At 45.1% G+C, this 21691-nt stretch overlaps 1 long non-coding RNA gene across 1 annotated transcript; it reads right to left on the bottom strand.

Moving 5' to 3' along the window:
• Nucleotides 1-3338: 3338 nt before the first annotated feature.
• LOC124703717 lies at nt 3339-19891 on the bottom strand. Its single transcript, XR_007003229.1, has 2 exons — nt 19844-19891; nt 3339-3424 (listed from the first exon to the last, which is right to left on the bottom strand). It is a non-coding gene; the product is annotated as an uncharacterized LOC124703717 (long non-coding RNA).
• Between the last annotated feature and the right edge of the window lie 1800 nt (nt 19892-21691).

Here is a 21691-nt window from a genome sequence, read left to right as displayed (position 1 = left end):
GTATTGCAAGCATCTAGCACAAAACATGTTCAACATTTTATCATTGTTGTCGACAAACCTAGGGAAAGAGCAATTGTTCATCAAGGTTGTCACAACACAAGCATTAGCATCATCATTTTCATTGCAAGCAATACATGGGAAAGAGAAATTGTTCGACAAGTTGCATGCAATAGGAGATATATTGAAACATTCATCGCATGGCATGATCATATTTTCAAAAGCAAGTAAGTCCACATGATCAACAATGTTATCAAGCAAAGTATCACATGGAGGAATGAACGAAGCATATGAAATAGCAATTGTATCATCATCATCATGCATGAACTCACAAATCATCATGTCCACTAGTGGGATCATGGCATCATCAACACCCATATAGGTACCTTTGTAGTCCGACTCATTTGAAGTGGGTGTTGTGGAAGAGGTAGGCGCCATGTGGCCTCCATGTTCATCTTCAATCAAGCATGGTGTGATAGCATCATCTTCATGCACCATGTACATCTTCTCCATGATCGGGAACTCGTCATCCATGGGACCTAATGAGACACAAGGAAACACACTAGAGGTAGAGGGTAAGTTGTTAGAATTCGAAATGGCCTCACATGACCTATCAACTACCACTCTCATCTCACATGGTGTATCACTCATGCTCTCGAAGTGTATGCACTCAAGCTCACATATAGTGGATGCACTCATCTCACATATAGTGGAGTCGCTCATCTCACATATAGTGGAGTCGCTCATCTCACATATAGTGGAGTCCCTCATCTCCATGGCAATGGCGTCATCGATGTCCGAGCAACCTAGCAAAGAGGAAGACAACACAAGAGGAGTAGAGGTTAAGTTGTTAGAAATCAAAGCATCCTCACTCAACTCATGTGGTGTGTCACTCTTGCTCTCAAGGTGTTTGAAGTAGGATTTGCACTCGGCTTTGTCTTGGAGGGTCATTGTGGCCTCTCGAGCCTCCAGGTCGGCAAAGTAGGCTCTCATCTCGGCCTTTTCTTGTGGGGTCATATTGGATAGCTCTCACTAGGAAGGGTGTATGTATGTGGTGGAAGAAAAACTACCAAAAGGTCAAAGCTAGCAAACCAAAATCGAGAAAATGGTTCAAGTTAGAGAATAACCGATATGTACTCACACACACACACTCAAAGCACACGCAAAAGGCTAAAAACTCTATATGGTGGTAGGTGAGGAAGTGGATAGCAAACGAAAAGAACCAAAGAAAATGTCTATTGTCAAATGTGGGTAAGATCCAAAGTCAAATGTCAAAAGTGATGATCTATGTCAAGGAAACACGGAAACACACACAAGGGAGAACAATGGGGTTAGCGCGACCAAGGAAGTGAGCAAGTAACAAAGATGGTCCTAACGACGACTATTAGCTCGGTGTCGCGCCAACACAAGAGAGACCGTAGCTTGGTTGCATATGAGAGAAGCAACTAGATTTGCACAAATGCCACTCTTCTCTTTTCTCTCTTAGTGCTTACAAGCTTTGCACTCCTTTGTATCGGTGGACACACACTCTTTTTCTATTTCTTTTTTTTTTTCACTTTTTTTTTCTATGCTTAGAAGCTTTATTTTTCTCTATGTCACACTTTTTCTTCTTTTGTGTATCTTTCTCACCGAGTTTGCTTCGGAGCTTTGCTCAATACAACGCACACACACCCTCTCACGGTCGTGACACTTGTGCAATGCTTCGCAACACTCGGAAAGCCACTCTCAATGGGATAGGTACACAAAGAAAGAAACGGGGCTACAAGGGGAGGCAAGTTATACCTATTGATGTTAGGCGGTGTCAAGCACACGAACTTGCGATGGCGAAGTGGTGGTGTCGATGACGATGGCGAAGTTGCGCCGGAATCCGGGGTGCCAACGGTGTCGTCGCGATGTTGATGTAGGCGCGGAAGCGGAATAGACAACCGATGCACTCCAAATCGGAAACCGAGCAAATTAAGTCAATGCCCGAAAAGTTGCGTCAAAATGAGCGGTCAAAAGTTGGGCTCCAAAAATCGTCAAAAATTAGACGTAGACTATGTGGAGTCGTTGGAGGATGTTGTTAAAGTTTGGAGTCAAACGGACGCCGAAAAGTTGTTAAAATTTGGAGCAAAAAGTTGGATCAGAATTAGACGAAATTTGTGTCAAAACGCTACAGCAGCGGCACTGCCGGGGTGTATGTGGCGGCACTGCTGTGGTGTCTGCACCGGTACTGCCGGCGTGTGCGCAGCGGTAGTGCCGGTCTTGGCCGATTGAGCGGAAATCGATCTGGGCGCTGCGTGAGCTAGCGCGAGGCGTGGTGCTTGTGAATCAAGTGGAGGAGGCGCGCGTGCTGTTGCTGCTTACTAGCGAGGTGGAGCTGGTGGCGCTGTGGTGATGCGAGCGGCGGGGCAGCTCAATGGTGCGGCGCGCGTTGACCAGGGATTAGGGGAGGTTGGCGGCGGGACGAGCAAGCTGCAGGGCGGCGCTAGAGGTAGCGCGAGCGGGGCCTTGGGACAGGCGGAGGCGGCGCTAGCGCTTGGTGGTTGGCCGGGGTAGATCGAGCGCGGGTGCAGCATGGAGCCTGGGCGGGTCGCGCGGAGGTGGGGGCAGGGTGTGCTGCGGCCTGGTGGTGTGCGCGGGCAGAGGCGGCGGGTGGTGTGCCAGGCGAGGAGCTGTGCGGCGGCGTGGTGGTTGGCCTGGCGCGCGGGCGGAAGCTGGGCGGAGGGGCAGCGGAGGTGGCCGGCGGCAGTGCCGGTATAAACGGGCCGGCAGTGCCGGTGAGCACGAACTCGACGAACTGGGGATGAACTGAGCGGAAATTGGGCCAAAAATTCGTCGATTCACGGAGATATACAAGGAATTTGACGGTGAAATTTGGAGGAGATGTAGATCAGCACTAGAGACAACAGATCTGTGGACCAAAACCACAAACAACTCAACAAATCCAGAGATCCAAATTCGAGCTATTTTTTGGGGTAAAATTTTTTGGGAAATTTTTGGGCGAAATTGGTGAAATTGGAGGGTCAAATTCGTGGCAACCTTTGATCTGATACCATATGGTGCGGGCTAAGCCTGTGTGGGTTGCCCGATCTCACGAATTGACCCGGGTGAGTGTGATTGCGGAGGGGGATTCGCGGGGAAGTGGATGAACGCGAAGAACTCGATACAAACACACGCACACAACACAATCGGTTTGTTCTCGTTGGCCCGAACCACCAACTCGATAGAAGTTGCAAGGAAAAGACCTTTCGGTAGAAGTCCCGCAAAAAGATCGACAAATCGAAGATCCTATGAATCTAGAAGGGTGAAAAGACCAAACTCAAAAGAAGTGCAAGCAAAAGACCAAATAGGTAGAAGTGCAAGCAAAAAATCAAGATTGGTAGAAGTCACCAAAGAGATACAATAGGATTCGATAAGGAGCCCGGGTGGTAAAATAGGAATTAACCTAATGTAATGTCCTAGGTTCAGAGACGATCGAGGGGTAGATTTTAGAAAGGGATGTGCATTGCATAGTAAATTCTGGGGAAATTTCGCGCTTTTAAACAAAAACTGCATCGAAGGGGGACAAGTTTCTCTCTCGACACCTTACAGGGTTAGGGTTTCGAGAGTGCGATAAACTTGCTCTTATTCAACTAAACTAGGGTTTTGGAGAAGAGAGAAGGGATGTTGCATCACAAACTTAAGTTGCATGATTGAATTCAAAATTAAGTTGCATGATTGAATTCAAACCTAAAGTTGAATTTGAATTTCAAATTCAAACATCAAATTGTTATCTCATAATTCAAACTTGAGATAATTCAATAAACAATTATCAATAATCAAGAATTATAATTAATACAACAATTATGAAAAGCTCATTAAGGAAAATGGGAGCTTTATTGATAATCACACATAATACAATGTCATTTACAATATTCAGAATTGAAATAAAGGAATTACTTACAACACATTACACAAATTGGGGAAAAATAGAAAGGAATATAAAAAGAAAAGTACAGGGATAGATTCTATCCTAGATACTACATGATCATCTTCATTTGATCTTGAACTTGATCATCTTCTGGATCATCTTAATCAGCTCACTTATACCCTGTACACAAGCACAACAAAGAAAGGAATTATGCCAAGTGGCATTGCCACTTGGCAGGTTAGAAAGAAAGGAAAATTGGGGATATGGATCAGCTCTGCCGAGCTGATCATCTCCAAGCCAAGTTCAGAGTATCAGGTGCACACACACACACACAGGCAGCTCACACTGCATGTGTGCATGCTGTACAACACACAAGCCAGAGAGGAGTCACCAAGGGAGGCCAGGCCAAGCTGTCGATCAGAGATGCAATGGCTGGGCATATAAAAGCTTTTCCAAGCCAAACCCTAGCCATTTGATTCAGCCATCGACAGGCTTCACTGGTAAGAACACAAGAACACAAGAACACAAGAACAGCCACTGCTCGTTCAATCCGCTAACTCACCACAAGCATCGAATCAAGCCCCACCGGATCACCGGGAGGAGCGAGGGCAAGTAAACCAACCACAAGATCATCACGAAGCAAAACCTCTACATCAACAAATTATCTAGGAGCTGGAGTGAGGTATAAACAAGATCAACCTGAGCAAAACTCGTTTTGCTCATAAATAAGCATGTGCATAAATATACACAAGCCGGAGGGTATGGTTACCCTGTGTGCATCATCATTTGGTGATCAAACCATTTGATGCCTGGCAAAGAGGGAATTAAGCCGAAGAAATCATCCCAGGGAAGAAATGGTCAAACCCACCGTATTAACACCGAGATAAACCAAAGCATCCAGCAAGGAAGATTCACAGCTAGCCTACCCAACTCACCTAGCACTACATGGTTTGCTAACCATCGGGTAGATAGGCACTTGTGCCTATTCTAGATTGTCAACAACAAAGAGCACCTGGAAATCCAACAAGGATTGCCCAGTGATGCATCCACAAAGCCACAACAAGTCACAAAAGGGGGGAGCTACCCATGACAGCATCAAAGAGCTGCCAGGGCTACCTCAACCCATAACCAACATCTTAAGCCACCACATCATCACCCAGTAGGGTTCAGTAGAGGGCTAGGGTACACAACTGAGTGTTGGCATCCATCTAGCCCTGTCTCATTTAATAGGATGATCACAACTGCAAAGCAGCTCACATCACTTATCCACTTCAATAAAATTTAGGCAACTGCAGATAAGTGAATTAAACAAACAAATCAAAACACCAGGGCTTTGCAGTGAGTCAATGGATCACTGCAAGCAACGACAGATTGCTTAAGCCAACAACAGTACACACCAGGCTCAGCCTGTATGAAGCTCAAATAGCACTGGTTGAGTACCAGTGAATCACAGAGAGAAGCACACACTTGCTCACAAGCAAGTAATGATCAATTGATCATCAGAGCATCACTTGCTCTTGCTACAGGTCACCACAGCCAAGCATAACATCAACACATGAACCGGACAATAAGATCAGCCACGGGACAGGAACAAATATATCACGAGATAATTAAACTAGTCATATACAGGAGCCAATCATCCAAGGATGGTGATCTCTTGTAACAGGCATGCTCAAGGGAGCATGTCTATAAATCATAGCACCCGGAAGAGCACCCCGGGGCACCGGCTCTTGTGAATTTACAAGAATTGCACACGGCAACCAAGCCGTAACACCATAAATGAATACACTTGAGTAATTGGTGAAGATAGCATCAAGAACAGAGACACTGGCACTAGCATGCTACAAGGATCATGCATAATGATCAAGCCAGGGCCAAGATTTTACACACACAGGTTATCCTAGTGGCAATAGTTATCATAGGAGCAAGCCAGTAGGCCATGAGCATCACTGGATGCTCATGGGCAATCACAGGAAGGCCACAGTAGGAGTATAGCATATAACAGTAGTGCATAGAGCAATGTTAGAAGAGCAGCAGCAGCTAGCAATCCATGGCAGCAGCAGAAAGCACATCAGCATAGGCAACACAGCAGTAGCACACGCAGAGCGCAGCAACATAGCACAGCAGGAGCAGGCAAGCACAGCACAGCAATAGGACTAGAGGAGGAAGAAGGTCAGGCACAGGAGGGAAGTAGGAAAGGAGGCGCACTTACCCGGAGTCGAGGAGAACAGCGCAACCATGGCGGCCACGGCGGCACCCACCGGAGCGCGGCGGCGCCAGTGCCAAGCCAGTGCCATGGCAGCACCACAACGCCACGGCCGGGCACAGCAACACCGCAGCAGCAGGGGCGCAGGCAAACGACGCATCGCCATGAATCCATGCGGCCAGGGTTGCAGACGAGATGGGGCCGCATGGTGGCGTGGATGAACTCCAAATCGACGCGGATGAGGATGACCGCCGTCGTGGGGCGCGTCAAGTGCGCACCATGGCGGGGGCCAAGTCCGGCGGAGTTCGCCGGAATCGAGCGGCGACGGTGGCGGCGACCACGAATCGCCAGAGAGGGGATTAGGGTTAGGGTTCGGACACGCGCGAGAGAGAGAGAGAGGAGTGAGGCTGGTCGAGCCGGACCAGGCCGGTCGGTTCGACCTAACCCACTGGGTTGCACCGACAGGTGGGCCCAGGGGCATTTTTGCCATTTCACAATTCCAATTAAATACATAAACTTTGAAAAGGCACCATAAATATTTAATAGCTCTAACAAAATAATTAAAAATATGAAAATAGATCAGCATAAAATTCTCTATCATAATAAAATACAAAAGGGAATTTTTGAAGACAATTAAGAATAAGTCTTCATTTGATGATTTAAACAATCATTTAAATCACATATATAAATTTCAATAATAAATAAGTCCATTAATGCATTTGGACTTTAAAAACACCTTGACAACATTTCAAGGTTGTATTTTACTTTAAATCAAGTATCCCCAAAATTATTCTTAGTATTAACCCCTTACATGAAATAATAACAACATCGGAAGGGGGGAACAAACCCTAAAAATGGAATCATGCATAATTGCTTCTTTAACCATTGCCCTTATCGGACAATGATGCTATTTTTCAGAACCAGAGGACAAGGGTCAGTCCATACCTTCCAACCGCAAAACTTTGCGGTGTTCGAGCAAGTTCATCACTTGCTCATGTCATTTGAGTATCTTTATCAAATTACTTGCAAAGTACTATGATTATCACTATTGCATAAAAACCAAAACCACTACTTTCATAACTATGAATATGACTATGTGGTGGGCAATGGAACCATGGATTGTGTTGATATGGTGGAGGTTCCATTGCAAGGGTTTATATCCATCTAGGATTAAACAACAAATGTCGCCAAGTGATTCTTGTGCCGTAATACCCGTGTTAACCATAAGATCCGGAGTGGGACGGAGTAGTCAAAAGTGTTTCCACCTCTCGTTCATCAACGGATGCGCTTTACCGTAGACACTTGTATCCGTCGGGGCAAGCGGTTGGCTGGGAAGCCTTAAGTCCCCACGGCATAGTCCGTAGACACTTGTCGCTCGAAGTGCAAGCGGTTGGTCGGGGAGGCCTTAAGTCCCCACGGTATTGCGGTCTATGATGGGTTGCAGCTACCGGCGAAGGAGTTTGGTTAACGAGTCCCAAACTGTTGTCGTGGTCGGGGTCCACCCGTAAGTGGGAATAATGGGACCGGCGAGGACCCAGGGTCGGGGTATGCAACAAAGGGTGGGTGTTCGAGGTAGCGGAGGAACATGATTGGCTAGACCTTATACCGGGCCTCACACCGAAGGAAGTGTGGACGGGAAAGCTGCCCGGTTGGCACCAAGGTTAAGATCTCTTATGGGTAAAGCAACACACCTCTGCAGAGTGTAAAGAACCGTGACATGTCACTCCCTGTTCCGGGATTGAGGAACTGCGAACGCGGCCGGAAAGGAGCTCCATGAAGTTCTAGTAAACCGGTGAAGGCTGACGGACATAGCTCTTTGAAATAAAAGCAATCTCTTGAAGAAATGTTTATCAAAACTTGCATTGGTATTAGACTTTCCGGTCTAATATCGTAGCTAGTGCATTAAACACCTCTTATCTATAATGAACTTGTTGAGTACGCTCGTACTCATACCACTCTTAAATCCCATGCTTAGATTGTCCGAATCGTCCGGAGGAGGACTACGACAACAATGAAGGAGCCGAGATCATCGGCTACGAAGAACCAGACCTCTCAGGAGGAGTTGAAGGCAGTAGACTACCTCATCGTCTACGGATCCGGAGAGGCTTCCGGAGGAGAACAAGTCTAGGGATATCCGCTAGTAGTAGTAACCGAGCAGCCTGAACTCTTAGTATTTAGCTGCTCGATGAAATAAATGTTTAGTTTAATGAAACTCTGGTATTGTAAGTTAAGTTGGGTTCACCTCGAACCCAGGAGTATTCCTCTTAGGACCCAAGAGGAGCTCCAAGACGACATGTGTATGTTAATTGTAATAATATGTGAATGAGTTATGGACCCTGCTATGTTCTGTTGTACTACTCGAGGGATGTAATATTTGCGGAATGGTACTTCGTGAATGTTATATCAACGATCGGCATACTACAACATGCAGTGGTATGCGGGGTCACCACAGCTTGGTATCGTAGCAAAAGCTTTGACCTTAGGTTGGAACCTAGTAAATGGGACCAAACGTTAGGAGTCAAATAGGACTAATAAAGAATTCTCTAAAAATATGGTGTATATTCAATTGAGAATACAACAATCATATCTTTTAGTGCGATAATTCTTTATTATCTCTATTATGATGCATTATTACTAATCTCATAATCTTTCTATTTCTACAGCCAACATGGCAAGTTCACGACCGGGAAGAAACGTGAAAGTTATGGATTCCACACTGAACGAGTACCAAGGAGGACTTGCAGATATCTTACGAGCCATGTTACTGGAATTTGGGTGCGATCCCCTGATTCCGATAAAGAAATACATGTTCTATGATGGTCCAGTATTGGCCAAGTGCAGGGTAGGACTGCGACTTCCCGAATCTTTGGGAATGAGCGTAGTCATGCCAGCTGGGGAAGCGAGGACAACCAACACAGCTTACCATATAGCTGTTATGAGAGCCATAACCGATATTCGGGAGCATAAGACGAAAGAGCTTATGGGTTCCGAATTTACACACATTCCTCATATGGAGGAGGACAATGATCCCATGCTGAACCATTTCAAATATGCCAAAAGCAAACCAGCCGAAGCAGCCAAATACATGGACAATAGCCGTAACTTCATATCATTACTCTTTCAGTTGAATCATCATCTGATAGGAGCAATTGATACGATGCTTGAGGAATTCACGGAACCCAAGGAGGAGAGTAGGGGGAAAGAACCTATGGAGAATGTGGTGCACACACCGGTTTATTCAGCTGGTGACTACATCAGTATTGATCCACTTGCACGTGAACCTACACCTGTTACACCTGGGAACTATCTGGGTAGTTCCTATGGGGGATACGAAGGCGGAGAGGAATCCGGAAACAATCAGCGTTCCGAGACTCCTATCGAGAATTCTAGGGGTTGGCGTTGGGGATCGGATACTGGAACTCATAGTACCACAGCGTATTATGATGGGGAGATGAATGAAGATGCCACGTCCCAGCACCAGAGTTATCCATGGAATGAGGAGGAAGTTGGAGGGTATCCGACACAGGTTGAGTCGGATACGAATATAGGAAATACCTATGGTATAGGTATAGGGGAGTACACCCGTTGGGTGGATTACGATGCACTGAATGATCAGTTTGTGAACACTGATTTCGCCCTAGGATCATCATCGGATTCCGACTATCAGCCAACGGGGAGACCTTATGTTCCAGGTTTTGTCAGGAGAACGACACGTTCGACCGGATGGAAGCCTGGAATGTATCGGGAGTGAAGATCGACTAGAGTCTACCAAGAGAAGCCAAGCTACAATACACAAGTACCACGTGTATTGTAGAGTGTAATATTTGTATAAATTTGTACATATACTTTAATAAGTGAGTTTGCATGCTCACATCGACTTGAGTATTGTAATAAGACCACTTATGTATGTATATACAGGGTATATGTTTTGTATGATTTGGATTTGCTTCTTGATTTCCATTGCGTGACTAGTTCTCGTGCACAATGTTGAGCTCGGAAAACTTGCGCATGGAGTAATTATGAGTATCATCTTGTGTTGCAGAACTAGGGGGTTATGTCGGGAACGTTAGGAGAAGAGACCGAAGCGCAGCGCATGGAGCGCGAAGCCAAACAAAAGGAGGAGGCTGAGGGAGCATCCGGAGATCAGTTACCACCACCACCACCACCCATGACGCAGCAAAACTTTATCCAGTACATGCAGCTGGTAGAGGAGCGACAGCGGGTGACATTGGAGCAGCAGAACAAATTCTTTCAGGATTTGTTGCAGCAAAACAGGGTGGAGAGACCCGAGAATCAGGGAGTCACCTTAGCGGACTTCCGTAACACCAAGCCCATATCTTTTGCATACGCGCCCGAGCCAATGGACGCGGAAGACTGGCTCATGGACACTGAGCGAAAGCTCAACACCGTTGGATGTAACGACCAAGAGAAGGTTCGTTATGCTACCCATCTGCTATGTGGACCTGCCGCATCATGGTGGGACAATATTGTAGCCGTTTATCCGGCTGGAAAGGTATTTACCTGGGAGGAGTTCACGAGGAAGTTCAGGGAATCCAATGTCCCTGAAAGTATTGTGGAGCTGAAGCGTCAAGAATTTGAAAGTCTCGAGCGTAAGGACAAGGCAATCCCGACCTATGTCGTGGAGTTCTCTAAACTGTCCCGGTACGCTGTTGATGAAGTCAACACCGAGGACAAGAAAAAGAAGAGGTTTTGAGGGGGTTAAGTCCCCAGTTCAAGGTACAGCTCCGGATGATGAGAGCGACGGAGTTTCAAGAGTTGGTGGATGCAGCCATCACTCTTGAAGATGACTTCAAACAACTGCAAGAAGAGAAGAGGAAGAAGGCCAAGTTTGAGCCTAAGAGGTTTGTTAGTAACAAGCCTAATACCAGCTTGAGTTTCAAGCCCAGATACAACAACAACAACAACAACAACAACTACTACTACGATAGTAGGAGAGAATCAAGCATTTCGGATCGCAAATCCAATGCGTTTGCGGGAGTTGTGGACTTCACGGGGCATTTCGCCAAGGACCGCAAGAAGCCAAAGATTATATGCTTTGGTTGTCGCCGGGAGGGGCACATGCTCGAAGGACTGCCCCAAGAGAAACACTGGAGGAGGTCAATCCGGAGGAGGAGGAAATCGAGGAAACACCGGAGGGAGCCGGAAGAATAAGAAGCCCTTCGGCAAGCTGAACTGTACTCAGCCTGGAGGAGGTGGTCAACTCGACCAGTGCGGTGATAGGTACGCTCCGGATACTCACTCATCCCGGCAAAGTACTTTTTGATACCGGTGCAACTACATCATTCATTTCTCAACAATTCATCATCAAACATGGGATTAGTTGCACTAAGTTAGATACACCCATAACCATACTTTCGCGGGGGAACGATAGTAGTAACCCATGCCAAACAAAAACAAGTCATTATGATCAATAAGTGCGCGTTTGACGCGGACTCGTTCATTCTACCAATGAAGGACATTGATGTCATTCTTGGTATGAACTGGTTGGAAGCTAATGGAGCATTGATCGACTGTGTGAGCAAGACGGTGTCTTTGAAAAGCCCCGATGGAAGTAGAATGATCTACCAAGGAGACAAACATACCCAGATCGAGGTTGAGCTACAGCTGAACAGCATGAAAGAGGTGAAGTTAGAGGATATACCTGTAGTAAATGAATTCCAGGATGTGTTTCCTGCGGAATTACCTGGTATGCCACCAGATAGGGAGATAGAATTCACTATCGACCTAATCCCAGGAACAGCTCCGATTGCCAAAGCACCATATAAGATGGGGCCTAAGGAGTTGAAAGAACTTAAGGAGCAATTGGATGACTTGGAACAAAAGGGATTCATTCAAGAGAGTGTTTCACCATGGGGATCACCCGTGATCTTCGTGGATAAAAGAGATGGAGGAAGAAGGATGTGCGGAGACTACGGGAATCTAAACAACGTCACAATCAAGAACAAGTATCCACTTCCAAGAATACAAGATCTATTTGATCAAGTTAGAGGCGCGGGAGTCTTTTCCAAGATTGATCTAAGATCCGGTTATCACCAGATAAAGATCAAGAAGGAAGACGTTCCGAAAACAGCCTTTGTTTCGAGGTACGGACATCATGAGTATCTCGTAGTACCTTTTGGATTGACCAATGCCCCAGCAATATTCATGAATCTCATGAATAAGATATTCATGCCATATCTAGACAAGTTTGTCATCGTATTTATCGATGATATTCTGATATATTCCAAGAACAAGGCAGAACATGCCGAACATTTGAGGTTAGTGTTGCAAACACTAAGGGAACATCAACTTTATGCCAAACTTAGTAAGTGTGAATTTTGGCTAGATCAAGTGGAATTTCTTGGTCATGTCATTAGCAAAGATGGAATCGCTGTCAACCCGAGTAAGGTAGCAGCAGTTCTAGAATGGGAAGCACCCAAGACTGTCAAGGAAATCCGAGGATTCCTTGGGATGGCAGGATATTACCGGAGGTTCATTGAAGGATTCTCCAAAATAGCAGGACCAATGACGAAGTTGTTAAGGAAGAATACACCATTTGTATGGTCTGATGAGTGTGAGAAGAGTTTTCAAACTCTAAAAGAGAAACTCACCACAGCACCGGTGTTAGCAGTTCCGGAAGTTGGCAAGGATTACACCGTGTACTGTGACGCATCCAAACATGGATTGGGTTGTGTACTCATGCAAGATAGAAAAGTGATATCTTATGGATCGAGACAACTCAGACCTCATGAAGTGAATTATCCAACACATGACTTGGAATTAGCAGCAGTCGTATTTGCACTCAAAACATGGAGACATTTTCTCTATGGAGCTAAGTGTGAGCTCTATACAGATCACAAGAGTCTCAAATATTTCTTCACTCGAAGGAACTCAACATGAGGCGTAAAAGATGGCTAGAATTAATCAAGGATTATGACCTGACAATCAACTACACTCCAGGAAAGGCCAATGTTGTAGCAGATGCCTTGAGTAGGAAGAGCACTGGCGGAGTGGAACAAGAAATATCACCGGAGTTGAGGAAGGAAATAAGTCAAGCCCAAATACAACTTTGGGAGAAGGAAGCCCATGAAGGATTATCGGCGTTGCAAGTAGCCGATGAGTTGAATGTCAACCTGAAGAATGAGATAATGATGGGTCAAATGGACGATCCATTCATCGTGGAGGAGATGAGAAGAATAGATGAGGGAAGACCATCAGAATTTCATCGCGGAGAATCTGGATCATTATGGTTCCAGAAAAGGATTTGCGTTCCGGATATTGCTGAAATTAAGGAAGTAATACTCCGGGAAGCTCATCAAACACCATATTCCATACATCCGGGAAGTACAAAGATGTACATGGACTTAAAGGAACTATTCGGTGGAATAACATGAAGAGGGAGATAGCACAATATGTGGCAGTAATGCCATACCTGCCGGAGGGTGAAGGCTGAACACCGCAGTCCGGCAGGGAAGTTACAACCTTTACCTATTCCGGAGTGGAAATGGGAAGAAATAGGGATGGATTTCATCACCGGACTACCCATGACTAATAAAAAGAAGGACATGATATGGGTAATCGTGGACCGGTTGACGAAAAGTGCACACTTTTTAGCGGTAAACCAGCAGGATAAAGGAGAGAAACTTATCGATCTTTACATCAAAGAGATCGTGAGTAAGCATGGAGTGCCTAAGAAGATCGTGTCGGATCGAGGATCCGTATTCACGTCAGCATTTTGGAAGCAACTACACGAAGCTTTAGGATCCAAGTTGGACTATAGTACCGCTTATCATCCCCAGACCGGTGGACAAACCGAGAGAACCAACCAGATCTTAGAGGATATGCTTAGGGCTTGTGCCCTAGACTTCGGAGGATCATGGGAGGAGCACTTACCACTAGCAGAGTTTTCATACAATAATAGCTATCAAAGCAGCATCAAGATGGCACCATTTGAAGCTCTCTATGGAAGAAAGTGTAGATCACCGATATGTTGGTATGAAGCCGGAGCAAGCAAGGAGTTCAATCCTGATTATGTCAAGGAAAAGCAACACATCATTGACATTATAAGAGATAGACTTAAGATAGCCCAAAGTCGGCAAAAGAGTTATGCCGACCAGAAGAGGAGGACATGGGAGCCACAAGTTGGAGACATGGTTTATCTTAAGGTAAGCCCGATGAAAGGACTTCAGAGGTTTGGAGTTAAAGGAAAACTCAGTCCTAGATATATAGGACCTTTCAAGATACTGAGTCAGAACCGAGGTTTAGCCTTTGAATTGGATCTACCGGGAAGGTTAGCTCAAGTTCACAATGTATTCCATGTGTCACAACTTCGGAAATGTTTGAAGACCCCAGATGAACCAATAGCACATGATGAGCTCGAGTTACAACCAGACTTGACATACATCGAGAAGCCAGCCAAGATTCTCGAGGAGAGCTGGAAACAACTCAGAAATAAAGCTATCAAGTACTGCAAGATACAATGGAAGCATCATCCCGAGAGGGAAGCCACCTGGGAAAAGGAAGAAGACCCGAGGAAAACATACCCCGAACTCTTCAAGTATTACAACCACAACTTCGGGACGAAGTTTTCTTTAAGGGGGAAAGGCTGTAATGTCCCAGGTTTAGAGACGATCGAGGGGTAGATTTTAGAAAGGGATGTGCATTGCATTGTAATTTACGGGGAAATTTCGCGCTTTTAAACAAAAACTGCATCGAAGGGGGACAAGTTTCTCTCTCGACACCTTACAGGGTTAGGGTTTCGAGAGTGCGATAAACTTGCTCTTATTCAACTAAACTAGGGTTTTGGAGAAGAGAGAAGGGATGTTGCATCACAAACTTAAGTTGCATGATTGAATTCAAAATTAAGTTGCATGATTGAATTCAAACCTAAAGTTGAATTTGAATTTCAAATTCAAACATCAAATTGTTATCTCATAATTCAAACTTGAGATAATTCAATAAACAATTATCAATAATCAAGAATTATAATTAATACAACAATTATGAAAAGCTCATTAAGGAAAATGGGAGCTTTATTGATAATCACACATAATACAATGTCATTTACAATATCCAGAATAGATATATGATATATTACAACTCATTATACAAATTGGGAAAAATAGAAAGGAATATAAAAAGAAAAGTACAAGGATAGATTCTATCCTAGATACTACAAGATCATCTTCATTTGATCTTGGACTTGATCATCTTCTCGGATCATCTTAATCAGCTCACTTATACCCTGTACACAAGCACAACAAAGAAAGGAATTATGCCAAGTGGCATTGCCACTTGGCAGGTTAGAAAGAAAGGAAAATTGGGGATATGGATCAGCTCTGCCGAGCTGATCATCTCCAAGCCAAGTTCAGAGTATCGGTGCACACACACACACACACGAGCAGCTCACACCGCATGTGTGCATGCTCGTACAACACACAAGCCGGAGAGGAGTCACCAAGGGAGGCCAGTGCCAAGTCGTCGATCAGAGATGCAATGGCTGGGCATATAAAAGCTTTTCCAAGCCAAACCCTAGCCATTTGATTCAGCCATCGACAGGCTTCACTGGTAAGAACACAAGAACACAAGAACACAAGAACACAAGAACAGCCACTGCTGTTCAATCTGCTAACTCACCACAGCACTGAATCAAGCCCCACCAGATCACCAGGAGGAGCAGGGCAAGTAAACCAACCACAAGATCATCACAGAAGCAAAACCTCTACATCAACAAATCATCTAGGAGCTGGAGTGAGGTATAAACAAGATCAACCTGAGCAAAACTCTGTTTTGCTCATAAATAAGCATGTGCATAAATATACACAAGCCAGAGGGTATGGTTACCCTGTGTGCATCATCATTTGGTGATCAAACCATTTGATGCTGGCAAAGAGGGAATTAAGCCGAAGAAATCATCCCAGGGAAGAAATGGTCAAACCCACCGTATTAACACCGAGATAAACCAAAGCATCCAAGCAAGGAAGATTCACAGACTAGCCTACCCAACTCACCTAGCACTACATGGTTTGCTAACCATCGGGTAGATAGGCACTTGTGCCTATTCTAGATTGTCAACAAGAAAGAGCACTCGGAAATCCAACAAGGATTGCCCAGGTGATGCATCCACAAAGCCACCACAAGTCACGAAGGGGGAGCTACCCATGACAGCATCAAAGAGCTGCCGGGGCTACCTCAACCCATAACCAACATCTTAAGCCACCACATCATCACCCAAGTAGGGTTCAGTAGAGGGCTAGGGTACACAACCGAGTGTTGGCATCCATCTAGCCCCGTCTCATTTAATAGGATGATCACAACTGCAAAGCAGCTCACATCACTTATCCACTTCAATAAAATTTAGGCAACTGCAGATAAGTGAACTAAACAAACAAATCAAAACACCAGGGCTTTGCAGTGATTCAATGGATCACTGCAAGCAACAACAGTTGCTTAAGCCAACAACAGTACACACCAGGCTCAGCATGTATGAAGCTCAAATAGCACTGGTTGAGTACCAGTGAATCACAGAGAGAAGCACACACTTGCTCACAAGCAAGTAATGATCAATTGATCATCAGAGCATCACTTGCTCTTGCTACAGGTCACCACAGCCAAGCATAACATCAACACATGAACCAGACAATAAGATCAGCCACAGGACAGGAACAAATATATCACAGATAATTAAACTAGTCATATACAGGAGCCAATCATCCAAGGATGGTGATCTCTTGTAACAGGCATGCTCAAGGGAGCATGTCTATAAATCATAGCACACAGAAGAGCACCCTGGGGCACTGGCTCTTGTGAATTTACAAGAATTGCACACGGCAACCAAGCCAGAACACCATTAATGAATACACTTGAGTAATTGGTAAAGATAGCATCAAGAACAGAGACACTGGCACTAGCATGCTACAAGGATCATGCATAATGATCAAGCCAGGGTCAAGATTTTACACACACATGATATCCTAGTGGCAGTAGCTATCTTAGGAGCAAGCCGAGTAGGCCATGAGCATCACCGGATGCTCATGAGCAATCACAGGAAGGCCACAGTAGGAGTATAGCATATAACAGTAGTGCATAGAGCAAAGTTAGAAGAGCAGCAGCAGCTAGCAATCCATGGCAGCAGCAGAAAGCACATCAGCATAGGCAACACAGCAGTAGCACACGCAGAGCGCAGCAACATAGCACAGCAGGAGCAGGCAAGCACAGCACAGCAATAGGACTAGAGGAGGAAGAAGGTCAGGCACAGGAGGGAAGTAGGAAAGGAGGCGCACTTACCCGGAGTCGAGGAGAACAGCGCAACCATGGCGGCCACGGCGGCACCCACCGGAGCGCGGCGGCGCCAGGCCAAGCCAGGCCATGGCAGCACCACAGCGCCACGGCCAGGCACAGCAACACCGCAGCAGCAGGGGCGCAGGCAAACGACGCATCGCCATGAATCCATGCGGCCAGGGTTGCAGACGAGATGGGGCCGCATGGTGGCGTGGATGAACTCCAAATCGACGCGGATGAGGATGACCGCCGTCGTGGGGCGCGTCGATTGCGCACCATGGCGGGGGCCAAGTCCGGCGGAGTTCGCCGGAATCGAGCGGCGACGGTGGCGGCGACCACGAATCGCCAGAGAGGGGATTAGGGTTAGGGTTCGGACACGCGCGAGAGAGAGAGAGAGGAGTGAGGCTGGTCGAGCCGGACCAGGCCGGTCGGTTCGACCTAACCCACTGGGTTGCACCGACAGGTGGGCCCAGGGGCATTTTTGCCATTTCACAATTCCATTTAAATACATAAACTTTGAAAAGGCACCATAAATATTTAATAGCTCTAACAAAATAATTAAAAATATGAAAATAGATCAGCATAAAATTCTCTATCATAATAAAATACAAAAGGGAATTTTTGAAGACAATTAAGAATAAGTCTTCATTTGATGATTTAAACAATCATTTAAATCACATATATAAATTTCAATAATAAAAATAAGTCCATTAATGCATTTGGACTTTAAAAACACCTTGACAACATTTCAAGGTTGTATTTTACTTTAAATCAAGTATCCCCAAAAATTATTCTTAGTATTAACCCCTTACATGAAATAATAACGACATCGGAAGGGGGAAGCAAACCCTAAAAATGGAATCATGCATAATTGCCTCTTTAACCATTGCCCTTATCGGACAATGATGCTATTTTTCGAGAACGAGAGGACAAGGGTCAGTCCACACCTTCCAACCGCAAAACTTTGCGGTGTTCGAGCAAGTTCATCACTTGCTCATGTCATTTGAGTATTTCTAGCAAATTACTTGCAAAGTATTATGGTTATCACTATTGCATAAAAACCAAAACCACTACTTTCATAACTATGAATATGACTATGTGGTGGGCAATGGAACCATGGATTGTGTTGATATGGTGGAGGTTCCATTGCACGGGTTTATATCCATCTAGGATTAAACAACAAATGTCGCCAGTGATTCTTGTGCCGTAATACCCGTGTTAACCATAAGATCCGGAGTGGGACGGAGTAGTCAAAAGTGTTTCCACCTCTCGTTCATCAACGGATGCGCTTTACCGTAGTACACTTGTAATCCAAGGGGGCAAGCTGGTGAGGCCGGGGAGTCCTAAGTCCCCACGGCATAGTCCGTAGTACACTTGTCGCCCGAAGGAGCAAGATGGTGAGGCTGGGGAGTCCTAAGTCCCCACGGTATTGCGGTCTATGATGGGTTGCAGCTACCGGCGTAGGAGTGTATGGTTAACGAGTCCCAAGACTCGTTGTCGTGGTCGGGGTCCACCTTGAAATCTACGGGAATAATGGGACCGACGTGGACCCAGGGTCGGGGCATGCAACAAAGGGTGGGTGTTCGAGGTAGCGGAGGAACATGATTGGCTAGACCTTATACCGGGCCTCACACCGAAGGAAGTGTGGACGGGAAAGCTGCCCGGTTGGCACCAAGGTTAAGATCTCTTATGGGTAAAGCAACACACCTCTGCAGAGTGTAAAGAACTGTGACCTGTCACTCCTTGTTCCGGGATTGAGGAACTGCGAACGCGGCCGGAAAGGAGCTCCATGAAGTTCTAGTAAACCGGTGAAGGCTGACGGACATAGCTCTTTGAAATAAAAGCAATCTCTTGAAGAAATGTTTATCAAAACTTGCATTGGTATTAGACCTTCTGGTCTAATATCGTAGCTAGTGCATTAAACACCTCTTATCTATAATGAACTTGTTGAGTACGCTCGTACTCATACCACTCTTAAATCCCATGCTTAGATTGTCTGAATCGTCCGGAGGAGGACTACGACAACAATGAAGGAGCCGAGATCATCGGCTACGAAGAACCAGACCTCTCAGGAGGAGTTGAAGGCGTAGACTACCTCATCGTCTACGGATCCGGAGAGGCTTCCGGAGGAGAACAAGCCTAGGGATATCCGCTAGTAGTAGTAACCGAGCAGCCTGAACTCTTAGTATTTAGCTGCTCGATGAAATAAATGTTTAGTTTAATGAAACTCTGGTATTGTAAGTTAAGTTGGGTTCACCTCGAACCCAGGAGTATTCCTCTTAGGACCCAAGAGGAGCTCCAAGACGACATGTGTATGTTAATTGTAATAATATGTGAATGAGTTATGGACCCTGCTATGTTCTGTTGTACTACTCTGAGGGATGTAATATTTGCGGAATGGTACTTCGTGAATGTTATATCAACGACTGGCATACTACAACATGCAGTGGTATGCAGGGTCACCACACCTAAGGTGGGGGTTACCCAAATCCACAAAGGGATAGTAGAGGCATAAGCCAATTCATCTAAACATCATCTCTCCTCATGAAGGTGGGGGTGGAGGTCTATTTATAGGGAACCACTAAGGAGGGGTAGTTTGGGGAAACTAAGATACAAGCACAGCCATACATGTGGCAACTTAGGGTTAGGTTTGGTAGTGGTCACGACCACGGCGGCAGTGCCGGCGTTGGGAGGGCGGCAGTGCCGGCCCTGGCGGCAGTGCCGACCTATGTAGGGCGGCAGTGCCGGCCCTGGAGCTTCCAGCTCCTCTTCCTCCTTCTCTTCCAAGCTTCCGTGACATCGGCCTTGCGTCCTCGGGTCTCCGTGCCATCCTTCCTTCTCCCCGTACTTGTCGTCGAGTTCCTATCATCAAGATATGACGGGGTATGAAGTAGTATATCGTTCCAAGTAGGCGATTCGAGGCACGCGTAAAGGAGAAGATTCACCTTAGCGTGCCGTCTTGTCGATGAAGCATATGATGTGGCGAAGACCGAAGGTCGGGCTACATCATTTTGTTCTTAAAAGTTAGTTTACGAGTTATTTGCTGCATAAAAAATTAAATATATTGGTGACATGATTTAAATGTTAGGGAAGATCCATTTGTGTAAAATTAAATTCTAAATGGAATTTTTTGTTATTACATGCTACTAAATAATACAATAGGGTTTTGTTCTACAATTGTAATATTCAATATGCAGTGTGGCGGCAGCAATGTTCATTTCTTTGTCAAGTCGATTGGCATTGTGGATCTCATGGTGACCCTGCACACCTCTTGCTGACACTTCTTAATTTTATCCTCTTCAAAAATTACATAATTTATACACATGTCATGTCGAGAGGATTTTTTACTTTGTCAGGCCAAAGACCCACATCTTAGCATTAATTGCTGATATATAAATTTGGTCAGTGGAGATGACATGATTTTGTTCTTCTTTAATTATCTTCAAATCAGCTAGCTGTGTTTTACATGTTAGCGGTGTTAAAAAACCATTTACCATTCTTGCAAGTATGGTTCACTCATCAGTACAGACCAAGGACACAATGCTACAGAGTTAATAATTGGCCTTTTATGTATAGTACTACGAATTTTAACAAATTCTTTTGACTCAAATTATAGTGTTCACCTTGCCAGTTTCATCATCCATCGATTTCTAACGGTGGGCACCTTCCTATAGGATTTCAAGTTTTATATACTTATTTACATGACCTTCATTTTCTGTGTACCGCTTCCATATGAGAAATGAATTTGAGGAATGCCGATTTCAGTACCAAACCAAACCAATGTGACTACAGATTTGCACACTCATGCTTTCTGTTGTGGAGATGAAGCTCTCTGACTAGCTATGATATATATACTTTACTGTTCCTGACATCTTTTATTGTCTAACCAATTTTGTTCATGTGTAAATTCTTCTTATAGTGATAGATCCTTAGAGTTAATTTCGTTCATGTCCATAATATATGTAAATCTATATCAGCAATGAATAGTTTTTTTCAACCCAATTCTTGAAGTGCAACTTCTTTGTGAAAAAACATGATGCAGATGAATTTCCGATGCTCGAGCTTACGGAAAGTTGCATGCTCGAGGAAGTAGAATAAAACTTTTATCTGGCCAGAATTTGTGCATAGTGTATTTTTAAATCTTAGGATCATTTGTCCTCGCCAACAAGCTGAAGAGCTCATTAGAGAATAAATCATGGAACAAGCTCTACATCTGAATTTACATAATACTGAAACAATTTGTATTTTGTGTTTGTAATTATCAGAATAAAGGTAGATAATACGTGCGTGGCACGTGCACCTTTACTAGTTCTAAC

Source organism: Lolium rigidum, chromosome 3, assembly GCF_022539505.1.
Source record: "Lolium rigidum isolate FL_2022 chromosome 3, APGP_CSIRO_Lrig_0.1, whole genome shotgun sequence".
NCBI classification, from domain to species: domain Eukaryota; kingdom Viridiplantae; phylum Streptophyta; class Magnoliopsida; order Poales; family Poaceae; genus Lolium; species Lolium rigidum.
This window is presented reverse-complemented; position numbering and strand designations above follow the sequence as displayed.